This window comes from Sorex araneus, chromosome 2 (assembly GCF_027595985.1).
Source record: "Sorex araneus isolate mSorAra2 chromosome 2, mSorAra2.pri, whole genome shotgun sequence".
Classification (NCBI taxonomy): Eukaryota; Metazoa; Chordata; class Mammalia; order Eulipotyphla; family Soricidae; genus Sorex; species Sorex araneus.
Genome location: NC_073303.1, coordinates 212,578,089 through 212,596,703, shown reverse-complemented (window position 1 = coordinate 212,596,703; position 18,615 = coordinate 212,578,089).

Genomic DNA, 18,615 nt, shown 5'->3' with positions numbered 1-18,615 from the left:
CTGCACCACCTATAAGAATTTGTATTTGATGTTTAATAGTTGTAAAAAGAAAATCCTTGTTTTATGTTAGAGAACTCCAAGTATTATCAGCCACATGAGTAGGAGGCAAGAAATCACTGTCACTGTATCACTGTCATCTTGTTGTTCATCAAAGGAGGCAAGAAAATAAATTTAAAAAAATAAATGACTAGTTCTCTACTAGTTACACCACTATGCAAAAGGTCAGCTCTAGAGAAGGAAAATCATAATATATCTCACCTAGTTACACCACTATGTGTAACTAGTTACACCACTATGTAAAAGGTCAGCTCTAGAGAAGGAAAATCATAATATACTTCAAAGATTACATCCTTAATATATTCGATATGCCAAAAACAGTAACAAGTCTCACAGTGGAGATGTTACTGGTGCCCACTCGAGCAAATTGATGAGCAACAGGATGACAGTGACAGTGAAAGTGACAGATATTTTTTAATAAGGTTGGCAATATGATTGATAAAAATGATTTAACTGCAATGGAGAGATAGCTTAATGGATGTAGCACATATTTTGCCTCTATGTAGCTTGGGTTTGAGCTCCAGCTTCATATGATCTTCTGAGCACTATCAGGAGTGACCCAAGAGGGAAGTAGCCCCTGAGCACTATCAAATGTCATCCCAGATTATTTTATTTACTGCTTAAATTAAAATTATACAAAACATAGTGAACTGAAGCGATAGCACAGTGGGTAGGGCATTTGCCTTGGATGCGGCCGCCCTGAGTTCGATTCCTCCGTCCCTCTCAGAGAGCCCGGCAAGCTACCAAGAGTATCCTGTCTGCATGGGAGAGCCTGGCAAGCTCTCCGTGGCGTATTGGATATGGCAAAAACAGTAACAACAAGTCTCACAATGGAGATGTTACTGGTGCCTGCTTGAGCAAATCGATGAACAATGGGACGACAGTACTACAAAACATAGTAATGTAAACAATTCTTACCCATAACAATGCAATAAATATTACTCAGTGAAATATTGTTGTTTTCTACCCTATAGAAGGGATAAAACTGCTTATGATTCTTGATCCTCTAGAATAATAAGCAATCTTGCAACTGTTAGAAAATTCAATTCAGCATTTCTATAAATTTCTTACAGTTTATTCTTCTGATTCACATTGAGAAAAACATCAATAGCTTACCTGTTCCATCTAAATTAATAAATTGAGTAAAATTTAATAGGCATTTATTTTAGATTTGGGTAAGACTTAAGATTTTATTATTTATAGACATATAGTGTACCTTATGTGATTTTAGGTACTTAAATATCTAAGGTATAATGGTGTATACCATACATGGTCTTAGATATCTAACTCTCATTGCAACACCCTATGCTAAGATTTAAAGATATTCTAGCTGGTTATCTGTTCTCCTGTCAGAGACAGGTGTGGTGATGGCTCATCTGGTGTTTTCTCTTCTTGTCCCTTTCCTCTTTGTCTTATTTAAGGAAGGCATTTGACTCAGCTGGGGGAGTGACCACAGTGGAGTATTAGAAGGGAAGGGAACACCAGCTTAGCCAATCAAACCCTGGTCATCAATGGGGTGACAGATGTTGCAGCCATATTGCCCTCACACACTTCCCCCAGCTCTCTGGTTGACTGTCTCTTCTTAGGAGAGCCACCATTTATCCTTAGCTTATTGTCCATCATTAACTCTATTTGGATTTGCTATCCTTCATCATGACGATTGACACCTCAGCCTCCTTCCATGAATCCAGTTACTTCTCCCTGCATTGGAAATGCAAGAACTTTACATTTTTTCCTTTGTGTTCATGGGGAGTTAAACCTGATGTGCCATTTCAGGTTTTCTCTGCTAAACACTTTGGAGAGAATATATATACTTGATTGATTCTACTCTGTTTATGTTTTGTGACATTATAAATCCTTCTCCTTCCAGAATTCCCAGTTGGAAATGAAATAGAATCCTCTTCTATATTTGGCTTTCACAAATGTATCTGGGACTCTGTGTTGTCTTATTTCTATAGTTTCAAACGTAAAAGGTGGAGGGCCAAAGAATAAGGTCTCACCTTAAGATCTACTTTAATTCTCTTACTCCGCCAACTGTCAACCTTCAAACTCTTCCCCAATACTCAGAAAGGGCCCCTATGGAGCAACAATACCTTACAAATTCGTAGCTAGTTTTTGAGTTAAAACTGTTTTCTCATCTATGATCCACAGCAAAAGTACGATTCCCTTTAGATTGCTTCAAACACTCTTATTTTTCTAGAGCCTGGATTTTGCCAATCAAACATTCTTTAGATTTTGTGCTATTGGGCTGCTATGGAGTTAGCTATATTCTAAAGCCGAAAGCTGAACAACACTTTATTTTAGGGTGGAATTGCATCCACCTTTTCCTTTCCTCCTATTATTCCATTATTCACTCTTACAGACCAGCCAGTGACAATATGAGAAGAGAGAAGCTGGACAACTTGGAGGAGTGAGCAATTAGTGAAAATAAAAAATATATGAAGCTGATGTTTGCAAGCACTTCTTCATGCACCATTACTTTTCAAGATATGAGATAGTATTAATGTGTTTTTCCTCAAATTGATGTTTTAAATGAGTGTCAAATAAATATCCTTTTGAACTCAACATAACAAGGCGTTCGGGGCCTCTGTTAATATGTGTCTGATAAGAAAGTGAACTTTTAAGCCTCCTGTCTGGTCCTCTATCTTTTTTTTACGTTTTGATTCAGATGTTTGAAAGCATTGATATTCTTACTGCAAATGATAAATGGATGTCTTGTGAAGGATAAAAATTTTTTTTTAAACAACCCAATCTTAAGATACCTAACGAGGGGAGATGGTGCCACCAGCAGGTCAACCTGTACCTGTGGGGTGAGTACATCAGCAGCCTGATGGTGCCTTTAGACTTCCAGATACCCCAAAATTGCTGCTGGGCCTTTGGCCAGACCCCAACAACTTGGGGCCAAGTTTACCAAGAAATTAAACAGACAATAGTTAGGGAGCCACACCCACAAACCACCTCTGGCTCAGCTCTATAAGATCATTTATTGGCCTTATTTCAGAGATCCATAAATCTTAAACGAGATCAAAAGATGCAGTTAGGGTCTGTCATGCAGAGGTAGGTGGGAACCCATGACTGAAAGCTCCAGGCCTGCTTGGATCGGGACCGGGCCTCCTCCCCTAGGTCCCCAGTTTTCCAGTAGCTTGGCAGTCAAACCCACAAACTGCCCCCAGCACCATGTGATCTCAAAGGCCAAGACCCAGAGACTATACACTAAAACTCACAAAATAGAGAGCTGCAGAATGTCCTGACCCCACGCCAGGCTGTCTTCACTGGGGCACCCCAGAGGGTGACAGGTGAGAGCCCTCCCCATCCCAAGGGACCCAGTTCCAGCAGCCAAAAACCTCCACAGCCCAACCGCAGCCATGCTCAAGGCCGCTCCCCATGTGCTCAGGCCGAGCCTCACATATGAATAAACACATTCCCGGACACATCATAAAACACTCCCTACCCATTAGAAACTTTAGGACAATGATTTCCAGTGAAAGGGAAAGTGAGGCACACCTGAACTTCTGGAGCAATGTTGAGAGATGGCATTAGGAGGTCTTGGGTGTTTAAAAATGAGCTTGAGAAGAGAAAGTGGCGGGGGGGGGGAGGGGAAGTGGGAGAGGGAGGGGAAGAGGGGGAGAAGAAGGTAAAGAAAGAGAGGAACAGAGAGAGAGAGGGGGTAAAAGAGAGAGGGAAAGAGGAGAAAGAGAAAGAAACAGAGAAAGAGAAAGAGAAAGAGAAAGAGAAAGAGAAAGAGAAAGAGAAAGGGAAGATAAAGGGAAAGAAATGACTCAAAGGACTGCACACACCCTTTGCCTGTAGGTAGCCTGAATTCCATCCCTGGCATTGCATAGTGCTCTGAGCATCACCCATACCCCCCCAGCTCCCGCCCAGCACAGAGCTGGGAATAGCCCTTGAGCACCACCACGTCTGACCCCCAAACACAAACAAACAAAATCCCTCAAAATAAAATTAGTTTGAAATCATCTGAACTACTCCCATACACTCTAAAGAAAGAATTTTCTATCTTTTCCTTATGCATACAGTGCTCTATTCAGAAGCAAAGATTAAAGCTATAGGCTTAAAAAGTTTCCTTGTAGGGGCAGCATAGATATTTCAAGGGGAAAACCCTTGCCTTGCATGTGGCTGACCTGGGTTTGATCCCTGACTCCACAAATGGGTTTAAAACCATAGAAACAAAGCCCTCTTTCAGTTAAGAACAACTAAATATTGAAAATAAAACCTCATTATTACCCCTTTCCTCTGACATTTGAAATTCTCAGCAGTCTCTTCTGAATAACTTTAAGTAAACTGCCAATATCATGAGTTATTTATTTCAGGGTTTTAAGATTAATATGAAGTGGAGACTAAGCCAGAGTAAAACTGTATTTACTACACCATTGCTCTTGATCTTTCTCTTCTCTGACTCTCACTCCCCGTCATGTCTTGGTGAGGTGCCTTTCTGGTTTGATGAAACATACTCAAATTCTTTTATTTGAAATCAGTCAGGATATACCAGTCAGATAACATTTATTTGAGGAAAAGAGCGGTAGACGCGGATGAAATTGTGTTAGTCTATTCCTTTCTCATTCAGACTCTGGTAAATAAGCCAGACATTTCTAAGCAAATGAAGCGAGTGTACAAAGGCATCAATTTCACCCACAAGATAATATGCACTCACAGAATCAAAGCTTGGAATGTCGCCGTTTTCAAAGTAGCTCCACTTACACCTCCCTCTTTCCTTGTGCTTTCAGTATTATTTCTTATAATTCTGTAACATGCTTATTCAGTTTTAATGGTCCCCCAAGCTTTGTATTGTGGATATTTTGGTTTGAGTTATTCCACTTAAATTTTTGCCTCATGGGGCTAATCTGTCCAATATAAACTTTCCTGTATAGAAAAGTCTCTTTGTTTCATCTGGTTATCAAGCAAACATTGCAAAGTCATTTATTACTATGACAATCTTATTACATTTCTCTCCCCTTTACGTTTCTTAAATATTTCTTCGGCTTTCTATGTGTATTTCTAAATGTCAGGTCCCCTTTGATAGTAGCAGTTAATAAACTTTAGTTATATCTTTAGTAAATGCTCAATAAGATAATTGCAGCTGAAAAAAAATCAGAAGTAGGGCATGACTGAATGTGTTCTTCAAGTACTGCTCATTCCTGTTTCCTTGGCTTTAAACTATTGGTCTTGCTAGAGCATGGTTGTAAATTGGGAGGGAATTTGAAGTAATTGTTGTTAAGGAAGGAGAAGGAGACAGTTTTTTTTTTTCCTAAATTTTCCTCTTGGAATGTTCCCACCTGGAATTGTCTTATTAACTGTCTTGCTTTGGACTAACTGTGTTGTACTAAGTTCTGGATGCCTCTTCAGAGAAAGGGGAAATTTCTGTTTAAGAAACAGAATTTTAGTTAAATATGAATAGTCTTTCCTTTTTTAGAGCTACCAGATATTCATAGGACTGGAGCAATAGCACAGTGGGTAAGGTATTTGCCTTGCATGCCGCCGACCCGGGTTCAGTTCCTCTGTCCCTCCTCAAAAGCCTGGCAAGCTACAGAGAGTATCCTGCCCGCACGGCAGAGCCTGGCAAGCTCCCCGTAGCATATTCAATATGCCCAAAACATTAACAATAAATCTCACAATGGAGACATTACTGGCGCCCGCTCGAGCAAATCAATGAACAACGGGATGACAGTACTACAAGTGCTACAGATATTCAAAGATCTACACTTCTCAAATAATTTCCCCCCTTGGTATCACCAAGTTGTCAATACCACCCCCATCCCCCTGCCACCTTTGTTGTTGTTGTTGTTCAAAGGGATCTTGTTTGGATCCTGTTTCTGGTGGAATGCATTTTTTTTTCTGAAATAAAACAATGAGTTTAAACTAAATTTCTTTGTAAAATAGGAAATACTAATTCAAATTTCATAGTGATATTAGAACTAGCATTATACTAGGCACAGGAAGGTCTTTTTAATCCGAGTATTTCTTTCTAATTCTTCCATTTAAATTGAGGATATCACTCTTATTTTAAAATTGTTTAATTGTCTAATACAGTTGCAGTAGTGCTAAATTTACGGCACCCCACTACCACCAAAGAGTCCACAAGCCTCCTCCACTGTCCGTGAATCAACCCGGATACCGACTTTATTTCCTCTATCTACCCTGTTTATTATTATTAGCTATTGGAATGCAAGGCAAATGGTTTGCCATTGTTCAATACTTTGTCTTTCAGTATTCTACAGATGGTGAGGTCACGCTCCTCAATGTGTGCTACATCTATCAGTCAGGATAGATAAGATTATGGTGAAGCAGCAAACACCAAATCAAGGGTCTTAAAACCACAAAGGTTTATTTCTTCTTCCTGCTTCTGTTCATCATGGAGAGTGAGACTTTACTCTATGAATGCCTTATTCAGGAACTCCGCTGATAGAGATCCATCACTTGAGTATCACCATCTGTAACCAGCATGTCATCCCTCCCCAATCACTGTAGCAAAGAGAGAGGCAGGTGAATAATCAAGCACAAGATCTTGCTCAGAGCAAGAAACCAAATGTCTTTCTTCCTAAAGTAATTATTAATAATTAATTTGATTACCAAATCTTCAACTTGTTATATTTTAATGTTCTATGTCCTTAGTTATTTGTTGAAATTTTATTATAACATATCACTATCACTATCACCCCATTGCTCATGGATTTGCTCGAGTGGGCACCAGTAAAGTCTCTATTGTGAGACTTGTTGTTACTGTTTTTGGCATATTGAATACACCATGGGTAGCTTGCCAGGCTCTGCCGTGCGGGTGAGACACTCTCAGTACCTTGCCAGGCTCTCTGAGAGGGATGGAGGAATCGAACCCGGTCGTAGGTGTGCAAGGCAAATGCCCTACCCACTGTGCTATCACTCCAACCCATTATAACATATAAAATCAGTAATGCTTTGTGTTTTTGGTAACTAAAGATGGTTTATACCAAGACCAAATCTCTTTAGAACATTTTCAACTCAATTAAGGATTATTCTGAGGCATCAGTATATTAATAAGTATTTTTTATTTTAATTTTAATTTATTTTCTAATTAGCGAATCACAGTGAGGGTACAGTTACAGATTCACACATTTTCGTGCTTGTTTTTCCCTCATGCAATGTTTGAGAGCCCATCCCTCCACCAGTGCGCATTCTCCACCACCAATGAACCCGGTATCCCTCCCACCCCCCAAAATCATCCCCCCACCCAACCCTGCCTCTATGTTAATAAGTATTTTTATATCCAAGAGCAGAGAATCAACACTATCGTGTGTTACTCCCACAATTAATGACACTAGCAAGAAGCTTTACTGCAAGGCTGGATCCAAGAGAGATAGAACGTTTATCAGACATTCTTCTCTTTTTTGATTGTTTACAGCCTTTTCAAGATTTGGTCAAGATGGTTCTTAGCAGACTAAGATTTATATTCCACCATCTTGTCAGGCTCAGTGAAAGGAAAGCTGTTTTATTTATTTTTTCAAGAGACCCAATGGACCTATCCAAGAGACAATTCTGTTCAGGCTGGAGCATCTACCCCATCCTTAATTAATCACAAAAGACAGCATACTGGGATACTTTATTGTCTTGGCCTGGTTATGTATCCATTCTGTTGACAGGAAAAGCAGGTAAAAATAGTCCTACAGGAACTGCACGAACTCCTAGAGAAATATGATCCCCGTTCAAGAGAGAGGATACTAAATTAGAAGACACATAGGTGTTCACAAATTCCAGCTTATTTGTTGCTTACAGATTTGCCTTGATGGCTGAATTTTATCAGGGCACTTAATAAAATAATCATAAGCAAGGGTATGAAAAAGTCACTTCACTTTTTCTCTCCAGTAATTTGTAGATAATTTTACAAGTATGTCTGAGAGAAAATACCTAGCACATGTATTAAATGATGACTGTTTCATCGTTGAAAGGTTTATTCAAAGTTGCAGCAATTTGAAGTTGAAAATATCAGGACTGGTTGTCAGTATGTCACATTCTATTCGCATTCAGGATGTCTAACCTCACCTTAACTGTAACTGGAAAGAGTTGACCTTGCTAGAGGGTTATGAATTCAACATGTCATGTTCTATTGAATGATGAATACATTTCAAAAACAGAAATTTAAAGAAAAAATGAGCATATAATCCTTTAGGAGCGTGGTTCTTTTTTAAAACCACTTTTATTGAAGTACTGGAATTTGTAGTACTGTTAATTATACTTCTCATGCATATATTGTTCCAATATTCCACCTGTCACCAGCGTCTATTTCCACCCACCAATGCCCCAATGGTATCTCTTGGGCCCACCATCTCCCATGAAAGTTCAACCTATGGACAAAATATCCAATTCTGATGACTTTGGCCATTTGTTGTTCCTTTACTATGTTTCTTAATTTCCCACATATAAAAAAAGACTTTTTTATATTGTGGTGGTGATAAAACCTATATACATATAGATGAATAATGTTAAACTGCTAAAATTCCACAAAATCATAATCAATCATAACTTGAAAAAACATATTCAAAAACTGTATATCTTTCTTTTTTACAGATATTTGAATTTAAGTAATTAATTGTATAGTGATTCTATGACAATGCATTTAAAATTTTACATGAAATAAATAACTCTTTCAAATATGCAATTTGGTGAGGAAAGGAAAAAAAGGAAATTTTGAGGGAATATCTGAATAGGCATATAAGAGTATAAAAGTAAATATTGACTTTATGTTAGAAAATCCCACACGGCAGAGCCTGGCAAGCTACCCGTGGCATATTCTGTATTCCAAAAACAGTAATAACAAGTCTCACAGTGGAGATGTTACTGGTGCCTGCTCGAGCAAAATCGATGAACAACGGGAGGACAGTTGGAAAATATATCTCCCTAATAGAGTGTTTATTAATGTTTTGGGTGGACTGAAAAAAATTTCAGTTAATTGATTAAGCTCATAGATACTTTTTTTCTAATATGCACTTACTGTAAACTATAAATGATTTCCAAATAGATATAAAAGGTAAAATAAGACTTCCTGCCTTTGATACAATTTCAGAGATGTTCAGACATCAAGAAGCCTTGATGTCTATTTGTTTGTTTGTTTTTGCTTTTTGGGTCACACCTGGCGATGCACAGGGGTTACTCCTGGCTCTGCACTCAGGAATTACTCCTGGCGGTGCTCAGGGGACCCTATGGGATGCTGGAAATCGAACCTGGGTCGGCTGAGTGCAAGGCAAATGCTCTACCCACTGTGCTATCACTCCAGCCCCTTCATGTCTATTCGGAAAGGAGCATAAATCCAGTTTGCAAATCTGGGGTGTATAACAGAAAGACAGGAAAGAACGAAGTGTTGAGAGTAGGGTGGGTCAGTACAGGAGAGGGACTTCTTAGGCTTATGAGCTCCAAAGCATTTCTAAAAATGTGTGACACATTTGCTTAAGGAACTTGTTTATGTTGAGCATGAACATTTCTTCTCTTGGGAAAAAAACTTCCAATATACCCAGAAGCTCATGTGTCCAAGATAAATCAAATTGACAGTACTTATATAAAAACCTAGCTTTACCAAGATGATCAGTTAAGCAGATTTTAAAAGTCGAAATTTATATTTGGACCGGAGAGATAACTCAATAAGCTAGAGCACATCTTTTGATATTAGTGGTCTGTGCTCCATGTGGTCCCCCAGAACTGCCTGCAGGGACCCCCGAAGCATTGAGCTGCAGGTAGCCCCAGAGTACCAGAGGGTTTGGCCCCAAACCAAAGCAAACACAAAGTTGAATTTTATTTCTTTTTCCTCTTAGTGAGAAAAATGGGTCTATTTCTCTTTCTTTGAATGCAGGAGGAATCCAGTACAATTTTGACAAAGAATAGAGCAGAAGTAATACCTAGTAGAGAATGTTGGGAGGACCCACTTGTGTTGAAAGTTGCGTGCCGAAAGTAGACTATAGACCAAACAGGATGGCCACTCAATACCTCTATTGCAAACTACAACACCCAACAGGAGAGAGAACAAAGGGAATGCCCTGCCACAGAGGCAGGGTGGGGTGGTGGGGGTTAGGGTGGGGGTGGTGGGAGGGATACTGGGAACCTTGGTGGAGGAGAATGGGCACTCGTGGAGGGATGTAAACAAAATGCAAACATGAAAGTTCATAAGTTTGTAACTGTACCTCATGGTGATTCACTAATAAAATTTTTTTTAAAAAAGAAGTGATACTATTAAAGTTCCATCTCCACCTGAAGAGAACAGTTTTTAATTTCTCTTTCTTAAATAGGTTTGGAGGTGAGGCCAGCTGCTCTGCAGGACTTCTGACTACTCCAAAACACCAGACTGTAGGAACCACAAGGAGCAGGAGTGACCCAGGAGTATGAGGGGCCATGTGGAGCAGGAGAGAGACCAAAGAGCTCCAACACGCCAAACACGTGAGCTAAAATAATTATGCTTCAGCTGCTGTTGCACCAGGAATTACCACATGAACTGGAGAGATGCTATGAGCCTTTTCAGGGTCCCAACCCACAATATACCAAATAACACAAAAATCGTTGCTTTACACAATTGGTTGCATGCAGATGATCGAGACAATCCAGTCACAGCGTGACCCTGGAGAAATTTATGTATATTCTTAGATTATTCTGTTTTCATGTGAAGAGGAAATTTCACAGTGGTCACTCAACAGTTTGATTTTGCCTAATCAAAACACATGCGCATCCCATCTTGGAAAATGTATTAATCCAAGCATTTTGATGCTGGTCATGTTCAATGAGTCCTTCAGCCTTATCATTACTTCCCCTCGGAAATGATTGTGGCTGTGTCATTCCCACAGAAAGCATATCACGCTTCCTGCTATGTTGTCATTTGTTTGATTGGATTCATCAATTTTTATTTAGGGCCCACTGTGCTTGACACTGTGAAGAATATGAAAGATGATATGTTATCCTGTTTTCAAAGAATTTCTCTAACAGTTAAGAGAAACAGACCTACAAACCTTTATTCAGAGAATAAACTTTACAAGACAACCAACCTTTAAAATATGTAGGATGGATAGTAAGTACACACACACACACACACACACACACACACACACACACACACACATATATATATATATCACTGTCATCCCATTGTTCATTGATTTGCCCTTAGGGGCACCAGTAACATCTCCATTGTGAGACTTGTTACTGTTTTTGGCATATTGAATACACCATAGATAACTTTCCAGGCTCTGCCGTGTGGGGAGGATACTCTCGATAGTTTGCCGGGCTCTCCGAGAGGGACGGAGGAATCAAACCCGGGTCAGCCGCGTGCAAAGCTAACGCCCTACCCACTGTGTTATCGCTCTAGTCCTATAAAAAGGATATAATGGCTGCTATAATATTGTTATTGTTATTATACTTACTATGAATTATAAATAAAGGTAAAGGCCAAGAAAAGTGGGGTGGGAACAGAAAAGGTCTAGGATTGATGTAGGCCAAGAGAATTTCCTTGTTGAAACTACACACAGCTAGAGGTGGAGAAGTAAGTACATGGTTAATGCTATTCCCTTGCACACAGTTGACCCTGATTCTATCTCCAGATCTACATGTAGTTCCCGCTGAGCATTGCCAAGGATAATCCCTGAGCACAGAGCAAGAGTCTCGTTTGCAATTATTGTTCTGAAATTTAAACAAAGTTATTCCCTCTCTTGAGATGTCTAAGAAGGTGACAGTTGTTTTGTTTCCACTGATTCTAATATGGTCTACTTAGGTTTAACTGATTCCGGCTAACTATAGGATACTCCACACATTAACACTTTTTCAAATTTTCACTTCCTTTTACCACTATTAATTCAACAACTGTTTAGTAAGAATCTCAATTGTGTATTGAGCATCTCAAACTATTTAGTGAGAATACTTACTTCTTTATGAATCCCACTGGTTGTTTTAGTGTATACCAACTCTAATAAATTATTTTTAGAGAAAATTTATGGAATAATTGTACTCTTAGTAAGTGTACTCATATAGCATCCAATATATTTAAAAAAAATATTGCCTTTCCTGAGTCAGAGAGATAGTAAAACTGGAAAGGCTTTTTGTCTTGCATGTGGCTGTCTTGGGCTCAATCTTCTGCACCCCACATGGTCCCCAAGGCCCTCAGGAGTAATCATCGAGTACAGAGTCAGGAGTCTAGCCCTGACCCCCTCTGGGTGTGGCCAAAAACCATATATATGCATACATATAAATATGTATATATACTTATATATACATAAATGTAGGCTGGAGTGATAGCATAGCAGGTAGGGCGTTTGTCTTGCACACAGATGACCTGGGTTTAATTCCTCTGTCCCTCTCGGAGAGCCCGGCAAGCTCCCGAGAGTATCCTGCTCCCACGGCAGAGCCTGGCAAGCTCCCTGTGGTGTATTCGATATGCCAAAAACAGTAACAATAAGTCTCACCATGGAGACGTTACTGGTGTCCGCAGGAGCAAATCGATGAGCAACGGGATGACAGTGCTACAGTGATACATATATGTATTGACTTTCTTAGTCATTGATAGTAGCATAGGGAAAGCTCATGAAGGAACAACCCAGACTTCCCTGATCATTAATTGATCATTAATTCTTTCATTTGATAATGAGAGCACAGAAAACTGTACACTCCAATAGGTCACATTAGAGACACCAAGTGGAAAGGTTTGGGGAATTGTGGTAAGGAAGATGCATAATAAATCATATTGTCCATGAGAATATGACTCTGACTTTTGTATAAATGGATGCTGGAGGACAAGAATGAGTGTTCAGAGAGAGCAGGTAGGCCCCATTAGATATCATATAGCAAGAGAATCTGGGGAAGAAAAACTGAAGGAAAAGAAAAGACAGTCATGGTCTTGAGGATAATGTGGGAGTGCTGTTGGCATGAAGAAGTTTACATCTCTGCTGTCTTGTATGAAGAGTGTTCCTGGTCATCCCATGCCAAAATCTAACCCAGGCATCTGACTGAAGGGCAGCAGGGCCTGGGGCAGACTTAAAGAAATCTTTATAAAGATTTTTTTTTATAAAGATTTATAAAGCTAGGCTCTTTATAAGTGAAAGGCTCAGGTCTAAACAGAGTCTGATTCCTCAAGCATCACAATGAAACAGGTTCGTTTATTTATTTATTTATTTATATTTTTTTGCTTTTTGGGTCACACCCGGCGATGCACAGGGGTTACTCCTGGTTCTACACTCAGGAATTACTCCTGGTGGCACTCAGGGGACCATATGGGATGCTGGGATTCGAACCCGGATCGGCTGCGTGCAAGGCAAATGCCCTATCCGATGTGCTATCACTCCAGCCTCCTATTTTTTTTTCTTAAAAAAAACAAAACAAAACCTAATCTTTAGGGCTGGAGCAATAGCACAGCGGGTAGGAGTTTGATAGCACACGGCCGACCCGGGTTTGATTCCCAGCATCCCATGTGGTCCCCTGAGCACTGCCAGGAGTAATTCCTGAGTACAGAGCCAGGAGTAACACCTGAGCATTGCTGGGTGTGACCCCCCAAAAAAGGCAAAAAAAAAAACCCACCTAATCTGTTATGACATTCTGCCAACCATAATGGGGCCCTTAAAAGCTACGCATATTACCAGATCTTCCTCTTTCATGGAATTGAGGTCAACATATTGTCTGTCTTACATTCTAGGACAGAGTGTATGGCAACAAAATGTATGGCCTCCTTCCGCTATGTAACTTTTTAAGCAGCAGTTCCCTTTTAGTTCTCCAGTTAATTTGGGAGCGTGACAATAAACAATGATCTCAAACCCTATTTGGTGTCAGAAAGTTGCCCTGTAGAGCCAGGTCCAGTTGTTTTCATTAGGTGAGAAAGTACAATTTTCCCCTACCGTACTAAGATTGGTGTGAGTGGGTACATAGAGATAAGAAAGGAGATATTTATTATTCAGAAAGAAAATTGCAATCACTTCCTCTTTTCTTCTAACTGAAGCACAGAATAGGACATAATGAAGTGGAGACTCTTCTGGGAGATAATATAAAATGAAAAGGGTAAGTTAATGCTGATAGAATTTACTTTTTAAAGAAGATAAAATTACAGAGTACATCTTTAAAATAAACATGTAGATTTTTCTTTCAATATAGAAAATGCTATAGAAAAATTAATTTACTCCTTTTCTAGCTAAAGTATTTTAGACAGCACACTAGTATAGTTTTGTGCTTTTTTTTTTGTCCCCAGATAATCAGTCCAGACATCATTTGCCTCTATTTTTCCCCAGAATTTATAAATAAATTGAGCACGTTGGTTGAGAAATCATATAAGAATAAATTCAGTTCTGTTGATTAATATAGGAAGTTTGCCACTGGAATTGAATTCTGAATAAAGAGATACAATTTTTTTCACTCATTAAATAGGAATTGAGTTCCAATACCTGGGAAAGTTACTTGATTGTTTATTCTACATGGTAATAGTAATGCTATTCAAAAAAAAAAAACAACTATGAAAGTATTGAGGTATTTGTGAATCAAATGAGAAGCTAATGATCCCAGACTCTAGTCCTACCTGTAATTTAGGGGTTCTGTGACTTTGACCAATTCTTTAGGCGGCAGCTTAATTCCTTTGTTTAAAAAAACCAGAAGTTCCTTGCTGATGCAACTTATACTGAAAAGAAAGACCTCATCAATTCCAGAGAAAATACTGCTGAAATGAAATGAAAAGTGTTATGGAATGAGATGTTTTAGAGGCAAGGCATAAGTGTTGTGAATAAAGACAAGGTTGATTTTTAATTCGTCTGTAAAGTTCTATTCTTTCACATTTTAATAGGTGCTATAAGTCACATCTGAATGGTGGCTTGGGAATCTAGGGCAAGCACATATATAGTGTTTTTTTTTCCTGACCTTAAAAACTTAATAAATAAGTAGAGAGATCTGGGTATAAGAAAAGTTGATTAACACATGCACAATAAATCTGCTTTAAATACTTTTACTTAAAGCTTCAATATTAAAAGGAAAATAACATTCCTACTCTAATTCTCTGAAACAGTTTTCCTAGGGGGTATTTTTTGGCTCAATAGATTTTTTACTTTATTAAATTTTATTGTTATAGTTTAGTAGCATGTTAAAAGTGTTAGCATTTATGGTTTTGATATGTCCAGTAACCACACCTCACCACCATCAAATTGCCTCAGACCCTCCAAAGTTCTTACTTCTGATCCACCTCTTCACCACCACCACACACACACACACACACACACACACACACACACACACACTCACCACCTCCCACACTATTGCTTTCTTGCTTGGTATTCTGTAATCCAGACAAGGATTTGTTATCATTTGAGTCTGTCTACTCCCTTTTCCTATTTTTTCTCTATGTAACACTGGGGGATGATCCAGTATTTGCTCTTCTCCCTCTCACTTATTTCACTTCATGTGATACCTCCAGTTCCATCCTAGTTTCAACAAACTGCAACATCCCATTTTTCCATGTTGCATAGTATCACAGAACAACAATTTTTTAAAAATTCTGCAAAGATCCATGATCAAATAAATTTGGGATAATCTGAAATTCATGACATTTTAGATACCTGGGATATCCTATAATAAATATATATGAATCAATATATTAGTGAACAGTATATTCATATATATCTGTGATTTTTTTCATGTTCTTTAGTTCCATGTCTCTGTACTGGCTCTATCTCCTATCCGTTCTTTAGCCATAGAAATAAGAATCTGGGACACTGACACACAAAAAAATATTTACTAAGTTCTTTTGTGATGGGTAAGGAAAAAGAAATTAACCCTCCAAAAAAGATTTTAAAAGGTAAAAACTGGTATTGCTGCACTGTAGCACGTCACCCTGTTGTTCCTTGATTTGCTTGAGTGGGCACCAGTAACGTCTTTATTGTGAGACTTGTTGTTACTGTTTTTGGCATGTGGAATATGCCACGGGGAGCTTGCCAGGCTCTGCCTTGTGGGCGGGATACTCTCAGTAGCTTGCCGGGCTCTCCGAGAGGGATGAAGGAATCGAAGATAGTCTTGCTATAAACTGGATTTTGATACATTAACATGCTTCCAGAAATAGACACCACAAACGTTCCTTGGTGGCAGGTGGCAGAGTTAGCAATCTGAGTGTGCTCAAGGATTGAGGAAAAGGTGGCCCTGTGTCAGAGACTGAGATGGCCCAAGGTAGGGAGAACCAAGGCCAGGATCAGGTGTTGAATAAGCCTCATGTTCTGAGCATCCAAGTACCTGTGAGAGCCACAATGGAGGCAAAGTATGTCAGTAAAGGAAGATGAGTTCTCTCACCATACTGAGATGATATTCCACAAATTTTATCAGCAGGAGATTTATCCAGGTCAACACAGAGAGGTCAGGAAAATCCATGGGAGGCCAATGGGAACCAGGAGATCCGGAGGAAAGCTCCGCCTCCCCCAGCCACATCAAAGCTTCGCCTCCTCCAACCACATCAAAGCTCCGCCTCCCCCAACCACATCAAAGCTCCGCCTCCCCCAGCCACATCAAAGCTCCGCCTCCTCCAACCACATCAAAGCCTTTGAGTACCTAGTCTTCCCTTTGACTCTAGACATCATCGTGGGAAGGAGAGGATTACCTGTACTCCACTGAAAGGAGAAAAGAAGAACTTGATAGGAAATCGGAACTTGAATGAATAGAACATTTAATTGAAAAGCTGTGCTAATCTAATAAAATTAAAACGTCTATCAGCTCTGAAACTGGAGGAAACAGCAGGAATATTTCAAGCTGCTTTTAATGCCGGCAGCTAGCTAAGTCCCTAGCCTAGAGCTTTATACACTACAAACAAAATAACATGTGCTGGCTTTGATAAAAGAGCTCAAACTGAACGTCTAGATCTAAAAAGCAATCAATGCCTTTGTTTGGAACTAATTCTTTCCTAGTTACCAAGACAAATATTTTGAGAAATTCTAGCATTGCTGTTCCACATGGCATGCTTTAATGAAATGCTAGAAAATCCATTCTGCAGTAGATATTTTCCTTGGAGCTACGCTCACATACAGACAAGTCACAAAGTTTTTCTATAGATTAGAAAAAATAATCACACAGCTCTAATGTGATAATAGCTTAAACACTTTATCCAGCGAATAGACTAATTTAATAAGTATAAAAATTAAAGAGCCAAAGAGAATGGTATTTTTATTTTGGACTAAAATAATCCCTACAAGGTGCATTTATTATGGCAATGGTTTTTAGCATGTCATAGAGAATACATTGCTAATGCAATTTTCTGGTAGTGTTTCATATCTCAAGGATTGGCCTTTAAGTAATATTGAATTGCTTATTTGTATTTTTGTTTGAAGTTTCACTCCATTATATTATGTAGTTTTGGTATATGTACCATTGAAAATTGCTGTATGTTTTCTTACATCCCTGATTTTCTCCCTTCTTATAAACTTTTTGGTCATGAATTGTAACCTTGTGGTGTGGTCACCAAAATCACTTAGGTTAACTACTGCTTCTTGAACATTTGTTTATTTGGTTGCTTTCCCCCTGTGTATCTTAGGTTTATTGGGTTCCTCCCAGACTCTTAACTTTGCATCATTATCTATAATGATGTTCTGTCCGTACCAGTGAATGCCACGTCTGGCCCAGCATACAAAAAGTTAAGGTAGATTTTACTTGGGTCGCCTTAAGGCAAGTGTTATTCAACCCTGGTTGCCTGTTTGAAGCTCTGAAACCAGATGCGATGCTAGTGTGTGAGTTGGGTCCAGAGCCGTCATAAGTGGATCAGCTCCAAATAGAAACTTTCCTTTTCTTCTCCATGTGCGTTTTCTTCATTCTATGTCCTTCCTCTGTCCTACCAGGTTTTGTTTGGATGGAATAAGTTATCTCTATGCACCCTTGGTGGACGTATTTTCTTTGAGGGGGGAAATATAAGAGATTCCGAAGAATGAGGTTGGAAGGAGTATAAGGGGTGATGAAAGAGAATCGTATGATGACCATCTACATTAAAGATGCCAATTTTTTCTGCCTGACATTGGAGAATGATTCCAAGGTGAGAGGGAGTTATGTAAATCTGAAGAACCACTAATACTAAGGAGACGAAAGATGGTTGTGAAAGTAAATGGGTGGAAGGATTTCCATAGCCATAATGGGCACATAATGAGCATAATAAGTCTTTGAAATGGTTTTCTATCAAAGCTTCTTGAAGCCTCTGGGAATATTCTTAGTTGGAGCATTTCAATTAGGAGCTTAGTAGTGGAGGGGGGAACAAAAGCATCCTAGGACATAGAAGTAGTATCAAAAGAATTTCAATGTCTTTGAGGGATATAGCTCCTGATTCCTCTACTACTCCTCTCATACTTGCTACCACTCTGTAGTCAGTGAATAGAATAAGGAGATTCTGAGGAGAAATCTTTCATGGCCACTTAGAGTGAATAAACAGGTCGTATGTTTTATTTCCATGTTTTATTACCCATCCTAATGTCAGCCCTACAGTGTCTGATACAGCTAAGGGAAAATGAGTCCTTGGGAATAATAAACAGACATCTGAGGAACACAAACACCTTTAAAGACGATAATAAATAATTTATATGATATGAGTTAGATTGAAACAGACTAAACAGT